Source organism: Polypterus senegalus, chromosome 8 (assembly GCF_016835505.1).
Source record: "Polypterus senegalus isolate Bchr_013 chromosome 8, ASM1683550v1, whole genome shotgun sequence".
Lineage (NCBI taxonomy): Eukaryota > Metazoa > Chordata > Cladistia > Polypteriformes > Polypteridae > Polypterus > Polypterus senegalus.
Genome location: NC_053161.1, coordinates 159,800,631 through 159,818,417, shown reverse-complemented (window position 1 = coordinate 159,818,417; position 17,787 = coordinate 159,800,631).

Sequence of the window (17,787 nt, the reverse complement as noted above, 5' to 3'; positions counted from 1 at the left end):
TTCAGCACTTTAATAATTTTAATCCTGTAACTGAGCAGGAAGTCTTAACTTTAATTACTAAAATGAAGCCCACTACTTGTTCCCTAGATCCAGTGCCAACAAAACTAGTAAAAGTGCAATGGATGTTCTTGCAGCCTATTCTAACATTATCAATAGTTCATTACTGCATGGCACAGTACCTGATGCACTAAAAGTGTCAGTCATTAAACCTTTACTTAAAAAGTCAGACCTAGACCCACACATACTAAATAACTATAGGCCTATTTCAAATTTACCATTTCTCTCTAAAATACTAGAAAAGTAGTCGCCAGTCAGCTTCAGTCACACCTTACGCATTACAATTTATTTGAGAAATTCCAGTCTGGCTTTCGCACTGGTCATAGTACAGAAACTGCACTAACACGGGTTGTAAATGACATTCTGATATCCTCTGATGAAGGAAATTCCACTGTAATTATGTTGTTGGACTTAAGTGCAGCATTTGACACCATTGACCATTCTATTTTACTGCACAGGCTAGAAAACGATGTTGGGCTTACAGGCCCGTGCTCGCTTGGTTCAGTTCTTATTTATCAAATCGATTCCAATATGTACAGAAATGTGCTGACAGTACTCCATCATTATACACAGAAGTTCAATATGGTGTCCGCAGGGCTCAGTACTGGGACCTTTACTGTTTTCACTTTACATGCTTCCACTGGGATCTCTCATTAGGAAACATAATGTTAATTTTCACTTGTATGCAGATGACACCCAGTTATACCTTTCATTTAAATCAAATGAAGTTTCTCCGATGTTGTCTTTAATTAGTTGTGTTAGTGAATTAAAGGAATGGATGAATGAGAACTACTTGTCTTTAAATACAGATAAAACAGAGATGTTAATTGTTGGAGGGAATGACGCTGATCACAGCAATATTTTGTCATCATTTAACTCAGTTGGAATCCCAATTAATTTTACTGAATCAGCCCGCAATCTAGGAGTTATCTTTGACTCTAGCATGTCATTTAAAACATATTACAAAGTCGTCCAAAACATGTTTTTCCATCTTAAAAATGTTAGGAAATTAAGGCGCTTTCTAAATAAACAGGATTGTGAGAAATTAATTCATGCATTTATCTCTAGTAGGATTGACTACTGCAATGCGGTGTTCACTGGCTGTTCAAACTGTTCTCTATACAGCCTCCAGTTAATCCAAAATGCGCTGCAAGAATTATTACAAGAACAAGAAAATATGAACACATAACCCCAGTTCTTAAATCTTTACACTGGCTCCCAGTTAAGTTTAGGGCAGATTTCAAAATCCTCCTTTTAACATATAAAGCATTAAATGGCCAAGGTCCGCTTACTTGTCTGAACTTATCATGACTTACAAACCTGAGCACATTAAGATCTCAAGATGCCGGTCTGCTTAGGATTCCAAGGATTAATAAAATAACAGTGGGAGGTCGAGCTTTTAGTTACAGGGCCCCTAAACTGTGGAATGGTCTTCCTGCTTCCATAAGAGATGCCCCTTCGGTCTCAGCCTTTAAATCCCGGCTGAAGACTCACTACTTCAGTTTAGCATATCCTGACTAGAGCTGCTGATTAACTGTACAGACTGCATCTCTGTTGTTAGTCATTAGCACTAAACATAAGTAACATGATAATTATATTTGAATACTAACCCTCACCTATTCTGTTTCTTTCTCGGTACCCAAATGTGGCATTGGTGCCACGCCCACCTGCCAAGTTGTTTGCCTGCCTATGGTAAAGTCATCCCTGATGGAGGATCACAGGAATCATGGGAAAGAGGGGTCCTTTCATCAAATTGGGCCGAGCAATGTTTCAGCCATGGAATGGCCAAATGGGAGGCAGCTAGATGGATGAGGTCTCCAGGACTCTAAAAATATCCAAACCTAATTATGTCATATCATCTACTGTTAAACCGTACTTCTAAAATTTTTATTATTATGCTGTCTTAAGGAATTGTTCTGTTCTGTGTATTGTATTGTATTGTATTGACCCCTTCTTTTGACACCCACTGCACGCCCAACCTACCTGGAAAGGGGCTCTCTTTGAACTGCCTTTCCCAGGTTTCTTCCATTTTCCCTACAAGGTTTTTTTTTGGGGGGAGTTTTTCCTTGTCTTCTCAGAGAGTCAAGGCTGGGGGCAGTCAAGAGGCAGGGCCTGTTAAATCCCATTGCGGCACTTCCTGTGTGATTTTGGGCTATACAAAAATAAACTGTGAAGTATTGTATTTTCTAGATTATCATCCAATTAAGATGCCAAACGTATGACAAGTTTCCTGATAAGCTTAATTAAAAATATAAGAATTAGAATTTCTGCTTTCCGTTGTAATCAACAAATTGTGTAAGAATGTTCTGTGACCTTTAGATGAAACTGAGCTTATTTTTTCTAACTGCTTTCTTTGAAGATTTCTGTTATAAAATGCAACTGACAAAAGGGTGCTTTTTGCACTTAGAGCTCGGTAAGGCAAAAATCTTCTACTCACCAAGTGTAAGAATAAAAAGAATTCTGTTTGTTTGATTTGGTTTCTGCCTGCTGTTTGTCTCGACTTTGTCCACATATGACAGCCCAGATAAGTGCCCCATAGTGTAGGCCAGTTTGAGTTGGAAAATCCACTACATGTCATTCTGCAGGGAGAATGGAAAGAAAAACACACCAATATCACATACATGTGGGTGCAGTCATTTTATGTAAAACATGTCTTGGCTCTTAGATTGAGACTTTGGAGCAGAGTGGCAGGGTAAATGCAGTGTTAGTAATTTGCTATTCATTGGGGCTTAATTTAGTATGGAGTCCGTGGAGGTGCTTTTATTCAACTGTGAAAAATACGGAAACTGTGGCAGGCTAAGAATGAACAAAGATAAATATATATAAGTGGGCTTTTTGAGTATTTGAACAAATACAAAAAGCTAAAAAAAAAAAAGACTGAATTTGAGCAGCTTTATATATAAAACAGTTTTCAAAGGTTATGATCTGCTTTCCCAAACGCAGTCTTTAACGTTTGCATACAGTAGGTCAATAGTCCTATTTCCCCGGGTGTTACAATCCGCATACTGGGAGAAGGCAGGTAATGTTCTGTCCAGCGTTACATGGTTAAAGTCTCCAGCGATTAGCACAAGCGCCTCATGGTGCTGTCTTTGTAATTTAACAACAGCGGATTGGATGATGTCACCTGCTTTCTCCACATCCAACTGAGGAGGAATGTAAACAATTCAAAGACGTTGTTGACAATTTTCTGGGCAATTACAGAGCCCCAAACTACATGCAGCTGGTAGACAAACTTCTCAAAGCATACAAGACAATGAAGTGCAACATGTCACTCAAGATTAATTTCCTCCACTCACACTTGGACTTCTTCCTCGGCAAATCTCAGTGCTGTCAGTGACGAACATGGTGAAAGGTTTCACCAGGACATTGCTACAACAACAACAACAACAACATTTATTTATATAGCACATTTTCATACAAACAGCAACTCAAAGTGCTTTACATAATAAAGAATAGAAAAATAAAAGACACAATAAGAAAACAAAATAAATCAACATTAATTAACATCGAATAAGAGTAAGGTTCAATGGCCAGGGGGGACAGAAAAACAAAAAAACTCCAGACGGCTGGAGGAAAAATAAAATCTGTAGGGATTCCAGACCATGAGACCGCCCAGTCCCTCTGGGCATTCTACCTAACATAAATGAAACAGTCCTCTTTGGATTTAGGGTTCTCACGGAAGGGCTTGATGAAGATGGTCACGTAGAATTCTGCCTTTTAATCCATCCATCATTGTTGGAGCATCATGAAGCTTTGAGTAGGTGGAGGTGGAGCAGGCCACCACCACAAAGAAACCGGAAAAAGAAACAGAAAAGAGAGTAGGGGTCAGTACGGATTTTAGAGCCACCATGAATAGTTATTATGAGGAAATTGAACATATAGAGTATCAGGATTAAGTTAAATTAAGTTAAAATGAAGTTATAGAAAGGCCATGTTAAAGTAATGTGTTTTCAGCAGTGTTTTAAAGTGCTCTACTGTATCAGCCTGGCGAATTCCTATTGGCAGGCTATTCCAGATTTTAGGTGCATAGCAGCAGAAGGCCGCCTCACCACTTCTTTTAAGTTTTGTTCTTGGAATTCTAAGGAGACACTCATTTGAGGATCTGAGGTTACGATTTGGAATATAAGGTGTCAGACATTCCGATATATAAGATGGGGCGAGATTATTTAAGGCTTTATAAACCATAAGCAGAATTTTAAAGTCAATCCTGAATGACACAGGTAACCAGTGTAGTGACATTAAAACTGGAGAAATGTGTTCAGATTTTCATTTCCTAGTTAGGATTCTAGCAGCTGCATTCTGCACTAGTTGCAAACGATTTATATCTTTTTTGGGTAGTCCTGAGAGGAGTGCGTTACAGTAATCTAGTCGACTGAAAACAAACGCGTGAACTAATTTCTCAGCATCTTTCAGTGATATAAGAGGTCTAACTTTACTTATGTTTCTTAAGTAAAAAAATGCTGTCCTAGTGATCTGATTAATATGTGATTTAATATTCAGATTACAGTCAACAATTACCCCTAAGCTTTTTACCTCTGTCTTGACTTTTAATCCTAATGTATCCAGTTTATTTCTAATAGCCTCTTTGAATCCATTATTGCTAATCACTAAGATTTCAGTTTTCTCTTTATTTAACTTGAGAAAGTTACTACTCATCCATTCTGAGATACAAGTCAGACATTGTGTTAGTGAATCAATAGAATCAGGGTCATCAGGTGCTATTGATAAGTACAGCTGTGTGTCATCAGCATAGCTGTGGTAGCTCACGTTGTAACCTGAGATAATCTGACCTAACGGAAGCATGTAGATTGAGAATCACAGCGGACCCAGGATAGAGCCTTGTGGAACACCATATTGGATATCATGTGTCTTCGAGTTGTAATTCCCACAACTAACAAAAAATTTTCTCCCTGCCAGGTAGGATTCAAACCAATTTAAGACACTGCCAGAGAGGCCCACCCATTGACTAAGGCGATTTCTAAGAATGTTGTGATCAATGGTGTCAAATGCAGCACTCAGATCTAAGTGGATGAGAACAGATAAATGGCCTCTGTCTGCGTTCACTCGCAAATCATTTACTACTTTAACGAGTGCAGTTTCTGTGCTGTGATTTGTTCTAAAACCCGACTGAAATTTATCAAGAATAGCATGTTTATTGAGGTGGTCATTTAACTGCATAATGGCTGCCTTCTCTAGAATTTTACTTAAGAAAGGCAGGTTAGAGATGGGTCTAAAATTTTCAAGAGCCGAGGGGTCAAGAGTATGTCTCTTAAGAAGGGGTTTAACTACAGCAGTCTTAAGACAGTCTGGGAAGACTTCCGTATGTAATGACAAATTAACTATGTCCAGAACATTATCAATTAGCACGCCTGATACTTCTTTGAAAAACCTTGTTGGTATTGGGTCAAGGACGCAGGTGGAGGATTTTAATTGAGAGATTATTTTCTTTAAATCAGGTAAATCTATCCTAGTGAAAGAGTTTAATTTGTTTATAACAGGATGCTGGGGTTTAGGAGGATCCTTAGTGTTGGAGGGATATACTATGTTATTTTTAATATCATTAATTTTTTGATTGAAAAATACAGCGATAGCCTCACAGATTTTACTGGAAGAAATTTGGAGGCATTCCTTTGAGTTACCTGGGTTTAGTAGGCGATCAATTGTAGAAAATAAGACTCTGGGATTACTAGCATTGTTATTTATAATCTTGGAGAAATAGCAGCGCCTCTCAAGACAGACAGTATTATTGTATTCTGTTATTTTAACTTTTACTATTTCATAGTGGATAGTAAGTTTAGTCTTCCTCCATTTACACTCAGCTCTATGGCATGTTCTCTTTAAATCTGACACTCTTTGGGTCTTCCATGGTATAACAATGCTAGAAGATTTTTTCACTGTCTTTTCAGGTGCAACTCTGTCAACAGCAGCTCTCACTTTAGTATAAAATCTTTCCTCCTTACTATTTACATTATCCTCGCTATTATAGCTGGCACTATAAACGGACTGATTGCTTAGAATGTTTGTAAGTTTCAAAGCTGCTGCCGAGTCAAAGAAGCGTTTTTTAACAATATGCTTCTCATGAGTGTTTTTTATCATTATTTCTATATTAAAAAGTAGAAGAAAATGGTCTGATAGACGAATATCAGTGATCTGTTTTATATCAACTTTCAGTCCTTTAGTAATCATTAAGTCTAACTTATGCTACGATGAAGAAACAATACCAGGGCAACTGGAATCCGTCAATGCTTGCTGACTACTGTTGGACACTGCAACGTGGTGTACCAGATATTGAATACAAAAGAAAATCAGGAGCAAAACACTTTTAATTCTGTTGAATTTAATAGTTAATGCGAAACATAAATGTGACTAAATACGTTATTGTCAGTAAACATATAAATGTCTATTTCTTACGTGATGCACAAAAAATAACACTATATTTTGCATACCCAGTAGGTACCTGTCACGATCAGCAAAAACTTTTCAGGAAGCAAGACTTTTTCAAAAAAATTGTTGTGCAGTGTTATCTGAATGGCTTGTGGTGATTTTTTATCCAGATATCTATTTATCCAAGTTTTCACTGGTGCTTGAACAGTAAAAGCGAGCTCTGTGTTTCATTGTCCAGGTCCCCCAGGTGTTTGTGTATCAGCAAATTAAACTTCCAGCAAGTGGCACAAACGTTCAAATTGAATGGAACAACATACTGTAAAGGCAATTCTGCATGCTTTGCACATTTTTCTTCAGTTTAAAAGGACAACCATTCACTCTTTGTGTATGTGTAAGTACAATATGTAAGAACCCTAAGCATAATTCTATTTAGCAGTTCTCAAATAAGAAAAAATAACTCCAAATAAGATTTTTTTTCAAAGAAACAAACATTTTTGCTCCACTTGAATTATGAGGAAACTTCTTTATAAATGTGCAATAACATTTCTAAAATCCATTTCAATGCTTACTATTTTTTTTTTTATTTCAAAAACGTGTTCCTCTTCAATAATATTTCACACCAGATGAGTAAAGCTGTCACATCACTCATTGGTAGGGGTTGGTATAGGCACATGGTAATAATTGGGATTAGGGAACATAAAACATCTGTTGCTGTTAGTAACCAACTTCACAAAAAGTATTTAAACCACAAAATGTAAACGTCAAAACATTCAGTTAAACTTGCAACCATTCCTGCTTTGTTTTCTTGTGTGTCTTGTTTCTGTATATTGTCAAAATTAAAAATGAAATAAACTAAACAATCTTTCAGCTGTCCACTGGTTTTCTAACCCACTTCATTCTATGTCAGGTGACAAGCAAAGCTATTTCACTACAATATATCTAATTTTATTTGCCCACTCTTTTTCAGATACTGTATAATATTACGGGAGGAAATACAGTATCTGTGCCAAGGAGAATGTACAAAATAAACCTTGTTCATACATTCAGCATTAGTTTCTAATGCCCTTCACCTGCTAACAAAATACACTGACGTCAGCAGTCAGGCCTACACTACGTCATCAGTCCTCTGAATGTCATGTCCCCGGTGGCTGTTAGAGAAACAGAAATACGTTTTAGCCAAATATTTTAGCTACTTCTTTTTTCTTCTGCATTGTATTTACTTCTTTATTTACTCTGGTTTTGGGAATCTTAATAGCTCTGCAAATGTATTCCAGAATTTTACAGATCCGCAAAATTTTCTGCCAATTTTGTCATCTTTACATTTGATGATCTGATACCATTTTTTTTATTGCCTTGTGTGTTGATTTCAGCTTTGCAGTCTATTTTTTCTCTTTTTTAATGTCTTAAGTGTTTCACTATCTTTTCTCCATTGGATGATATCATTTCTAACTTTTCTAACTCCTAACCTATATAATTAAAAAAAAAATAATAAAGCTTGATTGAAAGATATGAAGCTATTCATTCCATAAATACACAACTGGATCTAATTCTTGTATGAGGCTCACAAACTCATTCCTAAGGACATCAAACCTGAATGTAGAAGACAGTCACACAAACAATGTCGGACTTTTTCCACCACATTAGAGTTAACATTGATACCTCTAAAATGGCCGGATCCCAATAGTGGTGACTCCCATGACACATTCAATGTGTAAAACCTTATACACATACATTAATATTGTACAAATGAATTCAACTTTAAATCACAAATTCAATTACAATATATTTATATACATAAATTAATATAAATATCAAGTAAAGGAATGAAACGATGAAATCTCTTGTATGAGTAATGCTTTTCAAGAAACACCCTTCAATCTTTACACTTACAATATTAATTAGCATTTCACATTCACGTTGGTGATTTTCATCAATTCAACCTTCTGGAATGTGGAGGGAGTCCTCATTAATGTTTAATGGAGAAGGCAGTGGTTCAGATACGCCTCTTAATAATATGCTGTCTGTAGGGAAGAAGTCTTCTATTTAAAAACAGAGTCCCACATCGGGCAAGTCCTCCAGCTTCAATCACCAACTGGCAAATTTGAGAAATGAACCAAACATCTTCTAATGCTGAAGAACTGGGACAGTTTAGAAAATAAAAGTAGATGGTGCAAAAGGCTGAACATTAACCATAAGGAAAACCCAAAGTCATCAAATGCTCACATTAAAAAATAACATCCTATTTGATGAGACCCCAAATGAAATGTGAGTAGAAGTTCAAGCTGAAGTTTTATGCCATAGCTGCACACAAACAGCTATTGAAACCTCAAGCAGATATTCATAAACTGAAAAATCAAAAGAGACTACAATTAAGGGTGCTTATATAAAAGGATGAAATACTTTTAGTATCCAGTACAAATTCTGAGAAACATCTCAACAGCAAGATGCTACCACCACAGTACTGCTGATATGATGTGAAAAATCCATTCAAAATCTCCAGTTTTCTCCAAGCCTACTGTTTTGCACTTTTTCTATCATTGGGTCTTCTTTCAGACCTCTTGCTCCTTATTTTATGGTGTTTATTCATGAAGTACTCTTCTGTCTGTGTTTCTTGAGTGCTTCTAAGACTGTCAGCCCTTGGACGTTCTCTACATTTTATCTTGTTAGTGAAAGGATCAGAAGATTGATACGCTGTTGTGGAAGAAAAAGAGCCACGTTAGAAAGTTATGAAATAGATGAAATAGGAGGTGTTTTATTAAATTACATTGATGGATTAAAGGCTTTAAGTCTTGAATGAACTCGTGAGTTGTCAATATAAAGAGTTTATGCACACACACACACAATTTCCATTGCTCTTGCAATAAACATGGCTGCAACTGAAACACACATCAAATCAGGATGCATACTATTAGTTGATCAGAAATTATTAATTCGTCCTCTTCAAATAATAGCAATTAAATGAGAGTATTTCATGTGGATTCAGTCCATGAGACCACAAATAGAGTTTGATTAATTACCCTCATGAATTTGCTTATCTATACAATAACAAATTTAGACTGATTACTTTAATATATACAGTGTATACATTTGTCTGAGACTTTCACCTCTAGTATAGCTTGAGATAAGAGCAGCTTCAAAAGGATTCCAATATTTCTTATTGCATGTACAGGATTTAGCAATGTAAAGCAAACATATACTGCAGAAATAATTTAAAGACTATTAGGTACAATTCACGCAATTCATAAAAACAAAATTCCACATATCACCCCCACTTATTATTCAAAAGAATCACATTAAACAATATTCAATCTACGTAAAAATGTCAGGAAAATCACAATGTGATGAGACATAGAAGTATCTAGTTCTTGTGGTGTTTGGACAATGGATGTAGTTTTAATAGTGGCAGTTAAGAATTTTCCAAAACAGCACAAATAAAACAGATCAAAAGACCAATAAACATAATAATGATTATTATATACAAGACTCCTCTTAAAAATACATAACCCCATGTTCTAAAAGTAGAAGTAAAGCAGCCTGCTAAGTCTGCCCTGAAACAAGCTCCTTCATCTGAGCCTCCTGTGCCACATGTAACTATTTGCATATAAGATGTAATCTTGTGTGATGCATCCAGAAATACGTACAACACCGAGAACCAACAACAGCACACATTCCTACTTGAGAGGATTAAAAACATGTCCAATAATGTGTTTTTTCAACTACAATGGTCCTCACAGCCACATGTTCAGCAGAACATTCCTGGAGAGAGCAGGCAGTTAAACATTCCTCAGCATAAGAAAGATTAGTGAGTGCAGTGTCAAGGAAAAAGACACTCTAGCAACAGTCTCTCTTTTTGTAAGGGCTCTCCTGGACCATGAAGGCTATCAGAGAAAAGTTTGATGAACAGTCACACAAGGAATAACATGGCCAATATAACAAGAGGCACACTATCTGGTAGGCAACCAGGAATATGCATTTTGACCACACACAAAATAGGTTCTATTGTGGGCCACTAGTGCTTTAGGAAGAGTCATTTGCAGAATAGAGTTTGGATTAATGCCCCACCCATGTAAACATTTGGCAGAATAACACAACACACTTCCATTACTCAGTTCCTGAGAGTGCCAAGGAAGTACCACAGTTTTCTCCAGTAATACACCTGTAAGGGGCATAATCATAGCAATGTGACTTTCCCATAAATGTAGATGACATTTTTTTTCTGTCAAATAGTCCAATATGTGTCAATGAACAGTTTCTAAAAAGACAAATTTCCCATTTATGTTTAGAGCCAATACGAAAGTGTGTATTCCCACTGGAATAACATGACATCTCTTTTTATTTTAACAATTAGGTTTAATAGGATTCAAGGATTTCATGTTTTATTGTCATGTACTATGTACAATTAAATACTTATTTGCATATGCCAATGCAGGTAATGAAAATGAAAGCATGAACACCAGAAATTAATGAAGTGCAGGTGGCAAGTGAAATTGATTCTGATATTATTGATTGTTAATGAATCTTATCACAGTTGGGTACAAACAGTTCATGAATCTGAAGGTCTGCTCCTGGATGGACTTCAGGAACTTCTCGGAAGGAAGTAGGATGGAAAGTGCTAATGCAGGGTGGCTGGAGTCCCCCTGATACTATTCTCTTTTCTGAGACAGCAAGAGTGTTTATTTCAACTCTCAAAAGCTGGATGTGAAGTTATCGATGAAGCCGGTTGTATGCTTACATCGCGTGACAGATGCCAAATGTCACTTCAACACAAGTCCTGCAAATACTAACGTAATTGAAACAAACCTTGAAACTCAAACTGATTATGACAGCAGCAATCCAAGCTGTGAGAAAACAGTAAAAAGGAGGCATGTCAGACGTCGTGGTACATTTTCTGATGCAGCTAGACGGAAACAACTTCTTGCCGTTGCCGCCAAATACTCGCAGAAAAATCCACAAGTTAATAGACACACTGTCGCTAAATACTCGCAAGCAAATCCACAAGTTCATAGAGACGATGTCGCTAAATACTCGCAAGCAAATCCACAAGTTAATAGAGATGCTGTTTCTAGGTACGATCCCAATAATGAAAAGCAGCTCATGTGAAAACAACAGGTTTGGCTGAAAAAAGCCGATTGTGGATTTGCGTACAATCCAAACATATATTATGAATCTGACAAAACAGTACACATTGGATCAATGGATGTTCACTGTGACTATTGTCAAGCTCATAGGTGGAAATGCGAGTCTCCTGGTTTGTGCTGTAATGGTGGTAAAGTCTCTCTCACTCCTTTACATAAGCTTCCTGACCTTCTTGAGGGCCTACTAAATGGCGAACATCCTCAAAGTGAGCATTTCTTGAACAACATTCGAAAGTACAACAGCGCATTTTAAATGACGCCATTTGGTGCTAACCAAATCGTTGAGGGAAATTTTATGCCTTCATTTAAAGTTCAGGAACAAGTCTATCACTTGATTGGCAGTCTTTTACCTATGCCGACTGAGGAACACAAATTTTTGCAAATTTATTTCGTCGGGGACGATGAAAAGGAAGCACAAATGCGCTGCGCTAATGTTTCTGGAGTTAACATACCCCTGGTGCAGCAATTACAAAAAATGCTGCATGATTGTAACACTTACATCCAGGACTTCCACTCCACAATCAACATTATTTCCAGGCACTCCTGAGCAGAATCTAATTTTGAAGGTTGGGGCACCAATAATGTTACTAAGAAACTTACAGCCACCGAAACTTTGTAACGGCACAAGACTTCAGGTCACGTGTCTGCAAAAGAACCTAATTGAGGCAACTATTTTTACTAGCAGTGGTTCAGGGGAGAGAGTTTGTATTCCTCACATCCCCCGCTATACCCTCTGATCTCCCATTTCAATTCAAATGCCTTCAATTTCCAGTAAGGCTCTGCTTCGCAATGACAATAAGTCTCAGGGACAAACCCTACAAAAGGTTGGCATTGATTTGAGGCAAGATTGCTTTTCACATGGCCAACTATACGTTGCATGCTCAAGAGTAAGCTCAGCGGACAGCTTGGTCATATTACAACTGGAGGGCCGAACTGACAACGTGGTATACAAAGAGATCCTTAACAAATAATTATTGGTATATTTTCCATCACTTTAAAAATGTTTACTTTTTTTCTTAATAAAAATTCTAAGGCACTACTTTGTCCCTGTGAAGCGCGAGTATTTTACTAGTGAATAAATAAAGATAAATGGTGTAAAAGAGGGGAGAGAACTTGCTTCCTCAATTTAAATGCTTATTCTTAAATGTTATTGATTAGATCCTGCCAGGTTTTGAAAAAGTTTTGCACAGATTCTCTAAGTGAGAATTAGTAAATAACATCAGCTACCCACTGACTTAGAATAGGAGAGTTAGGATTCTTCCAATTAACCAAGATAAATCTATGTGCCAGTAGTATAGTAAAGGCAATCACAGTTTGTTTGTCCTTCTCCATTTTAAGCCTATCTGGAAGAACACCAAACACAGCTGTTGATGGAACTTGATTGCAGCATTCGCAAGTTGGATCTTGCTCTGGAAACACTTTGGGTAATTTTAAACAAGATAGATGTGCTTGATATATAATTTCGAGTTGAAAAATTTTATACTTTGTTCATGTGGAGCTCAAGTGAATTCTAGGCATTGCTGTATTACACTCCTGTTCTGAGATGCTGAGTAAAAGATCCTTTCCCCACTGTACTCTTGGATCTTTGAAAGGGAGGAACTGTAAAATGTTTCTATATACAGTGGTGTGAAAAACTATTTGCCCCCTTCCTGATTTCTTATTCTTTTGCATGTTTGTCACACAAAATGTTTCTGATCATCAAACACATTTAACCATTAGTCAAATATAACACAAGTAAACACAAAATGCAGTTTTTAAATGATGGTTTTTATTATTTAGGGAAAAAAATCCAAACCTACTTGGCCCTGTGTGAAAAAGTAATTGCCCCCTTGTTAAAAATAACCTAACTGTGGTGTATCACACCTGAGTTCAATTTCCGTAGCCAACCCCAGGCCTGATTACTGCCACACCTGTTTCAATCAAGAAATCGCTTAAATAGGAGCTGCCTGACACAGAGAAGTAGACCAAAAGCACCTCAAAAGCTAGACATCATGCCAAGATCCGAAAAAATTCAGGAACAAATGAGAACAGAAGTAATTGAGATCTATCAGTCTGGTAAAGGTTATAAAGCCATTTCTAAAGCTTTGGGACTCCAGCGAACCACAGTGAGAGCCATTATCCACAAATGGCAAAACATGGAACAGTGGTGAACCTTCCCAGGAGTGGCCGGCCGACCAAAATTACCCCAAGAGCGCAGAGTCGACTAATCCGAGAGGTCACAAAAGACCACAGGACAACGCCTAAAGAACTGCAGGCCTCACTTGCCTCAATTAAGGTCAGTGTTCACGACTCCACCATAAGAAAGAGACTGGGCAAAAACGGCCTGCATGGCAGATTTCCAAGACGCAAACCACTGTTAAGCAAAAAGAACATTAGGGCTCGTCTCAATTTTGCTAAGAAACATCTCAATGATTGCCAAGACTTTTGGGAAAATACCTTGTGGACTGATGAGACAAAAGTTGAACTTTTTGGAAGGAAAATGTCCCGTTACATCTGGCATAAAAGGAACACAGCATGTCAGAAAAAGAACATCATACCAACAGTAAAATATGGTGGTGGTAGTGTGATGGTCTGGGGTTGTTTTGCTGCTTCAGGACCTGGAAGGCTTGCTGTGATAGATGGAACCATGAATTCTACACTCTACCAAAAAATCCTGAAGGAGAATGTCCGGCCATCTGTTCATCAACTCAAGCTGAAGCGATCTTGGGTGCTGCAACAGGACAATGACCCAAAACACACCAGCAAATCCACCTCTGAATGGCTGAAGAAAAACAAAATGAAGACTTTGGAGTGGCCTAGTCAAAGTCCTGACCTGAATCCAATTGAGATGCTATGGCATGACCTTAAAAAGCGGTTCATGCTAGAATAACCTCAAATAAAGCTGAATTACAACAATTCTGCAAAGATGAGTGGGCCAAAATTCCTCCAGAGTGCTGTAAAAGACTCATTGCAAGTTATCGCAAATGCTTGATTGCAGTTATTGCTGCTAAGGGTGGCCCAACCAGTTATTAGGTTCAGGGGGCAATTACTTTTTCACACAGGGCCATGTAGGTTTGGATTTTTTCTCCCTAAATAATAAAACCATCATTTAAAACTGCATTTTGTGTTTACTTGTGTTATATTTGACTAATGGTTAAATGTATTTGATGATCAGAAACATTTTGTGTGACAAACATGCAAAAGAATAAGAAATCAGGAAGGGGGCAAATAGTTTTTTACACCACTGTATTACAGAAAGGCTGTCTGAGTCCTCAAAACTGATCCATATTTTTTCCGGCATAGAGGTAGATGGGTGAGGAAAATTGGGCACGTTCTGTTTAACAAAGTTTCTATCTTGAAGGTAGTGAAAGAAATGTGTTACTTGAAAGTTATATTTGGAATGTAATTGTTTGTAAGATACTAAGATGTTGTCTATTTACAGATTTCTAAGTGATTTAATCCCAAACGTCATTGCAGGTTTTTAAAACCTCTCCTGAGACTCAGTCTGGACCAGCTGCTTTGCAGATGCTGAGCCAAATGAAAGTCATCCACATCCACATAGATGGGCAGACTGGAGTCTTGCAGTGTGGAAGAATACCAACATAGGCTGATCCCTCTTAGCAAGTTTGAAGCGGGCATAAAACATGTTCAGCTTCCAAAATTTGGACTGTAAGTTTAATACCACAGGAGACATGCATCAGATAAAGCAGAATATCCAGACACTTACTGGTTAACAACCAACATGTGGACACAATTGTTTGTTTTCTTCTGGTTGTACTAAACATTTTTTATGTTCATTTTTATGTTATTTTAAAGTAACTATGTGGTCTCATGGACTGAGTCCACATGAAATACTCTCATTTAACTGCTATTATTGGATGAGGACTACTTAGTCATTTCTTTGATCAACAAATATTATGTATCATGCTTTGATACATGTTTTAAATACAGGTATGTATGATGCAAAGGTGATGGAAATGTGGGGGGTAAGGAGGTGTAAACTCTTTGTATTGACATTCTGAAACTTCCAAATTCATACAAGACATAAGGCATTGAATCCATCGATGTATTTTAATAAAACACCTCCTATTTGATAGCTGTCTTTTTCTTCCATAACAGTTTGTCAATCTTCTGATTGTTTCATGTTTATTCCATAACAGTTATGGATGAGGATCTGTGTTTCCAACTCTGTAACAATTAGGAGTGTGTGTCCAAGGGCTGACAGTCTGAGAACCTTGAACTTGGACTTGCATTTCTTTGGGGTCTCGTCAATTAAAATGTTATTTTTGTGAGCAGTTCCTGATGGTTCCTGTTATGCCTTTTTGGCCATCTACCTTTTTCCCTAAACTGTCTCAGTTCTTCAGCATGTGATGATGTTTGGTGCACTTTTCAAATGTGGCAGTAGGTAATTGAACCTGGAGGAACTGCCCGATGTATGACTCAGTGTTTTTAAATAAGAAGATTTCTACCCTACATACAGCATGTTGTTAAGAAGCCTAGCTAAGCCTCTGAGTTCTCAATGAAAACATGTACAAGGACTCCTCTATATTCTGTAAGTCTGCATTGGTGAAAATCTCCAAATGTGAATGTGAAATGCTAATATATATTTTAAGTGTGAAGACTGTAAAGTATTTCTTGAAAAGCATTACCCATTCAAACAAGAGATTTCAGCATTTTATTCATTTACTTGTCACTTATGTTAATTTATATATATAAATATACTGCTCAAAAGAATTAAAGGAACACTTTTTAATCAGAGTATAGCATAAAGTCAATGAAACTTATGGGATATTAATCTGGTCAGTTAAGTAGCAGAGGGGTTGTTAATCAGTTTCAGCTGCTGTGGTGTTAATGAAATTAACAACAGATGCACTAGAGGGGCAACAATGAGATGACCCCCAAAACAGGAATGGTTTAACAGGTGGAGGCCTCTGACATTTTTCCCTCCTCATCTTTTCTGAATGTTTTTCACTAGTTTCACATTTGGCTGCAGTCAGTGTCACTACTGGTAGCATGAGGCGATACCTGGACCCTACAGAGGTTGCACAGGTAGTCCAACTTCTCCAGGATGGCACATCAATACGTGTCATTGCCAGAAGGTTTGCTGTGTCTCCCTGCACAGTCTCAAGGGCATGGAGGAGATTCTAGGAGACAAGCAGTTACTCTAGGAGAGCTGGAGAGGGCCATAGAAGGTCCATAACCCATCAGCAGGACCAGTATCTGCTCCTTTGGGCAAGGAGGAACAGGATGAGCACTGCCAGAGCCCTACAAAATGACCTCCAGCAGGCCACTGGTGTGAATGTCTCTGACCAAACAATCAGAAACAGACTTCATGAGGGTTGCCTGAGGGCCCAAATGTCTACTGCGCCCTGTGCTCACTGCACAGCACCGGGGAGCTCAATTGGCATTTGCCATAGAATACCAGAATTGGCAGGTCCGCCACTGGCGTCCTGTGCTTTTCACAGATGAGAGCAGGTTCACCCTGAGTATATGTGAAAGACGTGAAAGGGTCAGGAGAGGCCGTGGAGAATATTATGCTGCCTGTAACATCGTTTAGCATGACTGGTTTGGTGGTGGGTCAGTGATGATCTTGGAGGCATATCCATGGAGCGACTCTCAGACCTCTACAGGCTAGACAACGGCATCTTGACTGCCATTAGGTATCAGGATGAAATCCTTGGACCCATTGTCAGACCCTACGCTGGTGCAGTAGGTCGTGGTTTCCTCCTAATGCACGACAATGCCCGGCCTCATGTGGCAAGAGTATGCAGGCAGTACCTGGAGGATGAAGGAATTGAAACAATTGAATGGCCTTCACGATTCCCTGACTTAAACCCAATAAAACATCTGTGGGACATTATGTTTCGGTCCATTAGGCGCCGCCAGGTTGCTCCTCAGACTGTACAACAGCTCAGGGATGCCCTCATACAGATCTGGGAGGAAATGCCACAAGACACCATCCGTCGTCTCATTAGGAGCATGTCCCGACGTTGTCAAGCATGCATACAAGCTTGTGAGGACCACACAAGATACTGAAAAGCATTTTGAGTAGCAGAAATTAAGTTTTTGAAAAAATGGACTAGCCTGCCACATCTTCATTTCACTCTGATTTTACGGTGTCTACACAATTGAGCCCTCTGTAGGCAGAAAACTTTTATTTCCATTAAAAGACTTGGCATCCTTTTGTTCCTAAGACATTGCCCTGTCATTATTTGTATAGATATCCAACTTC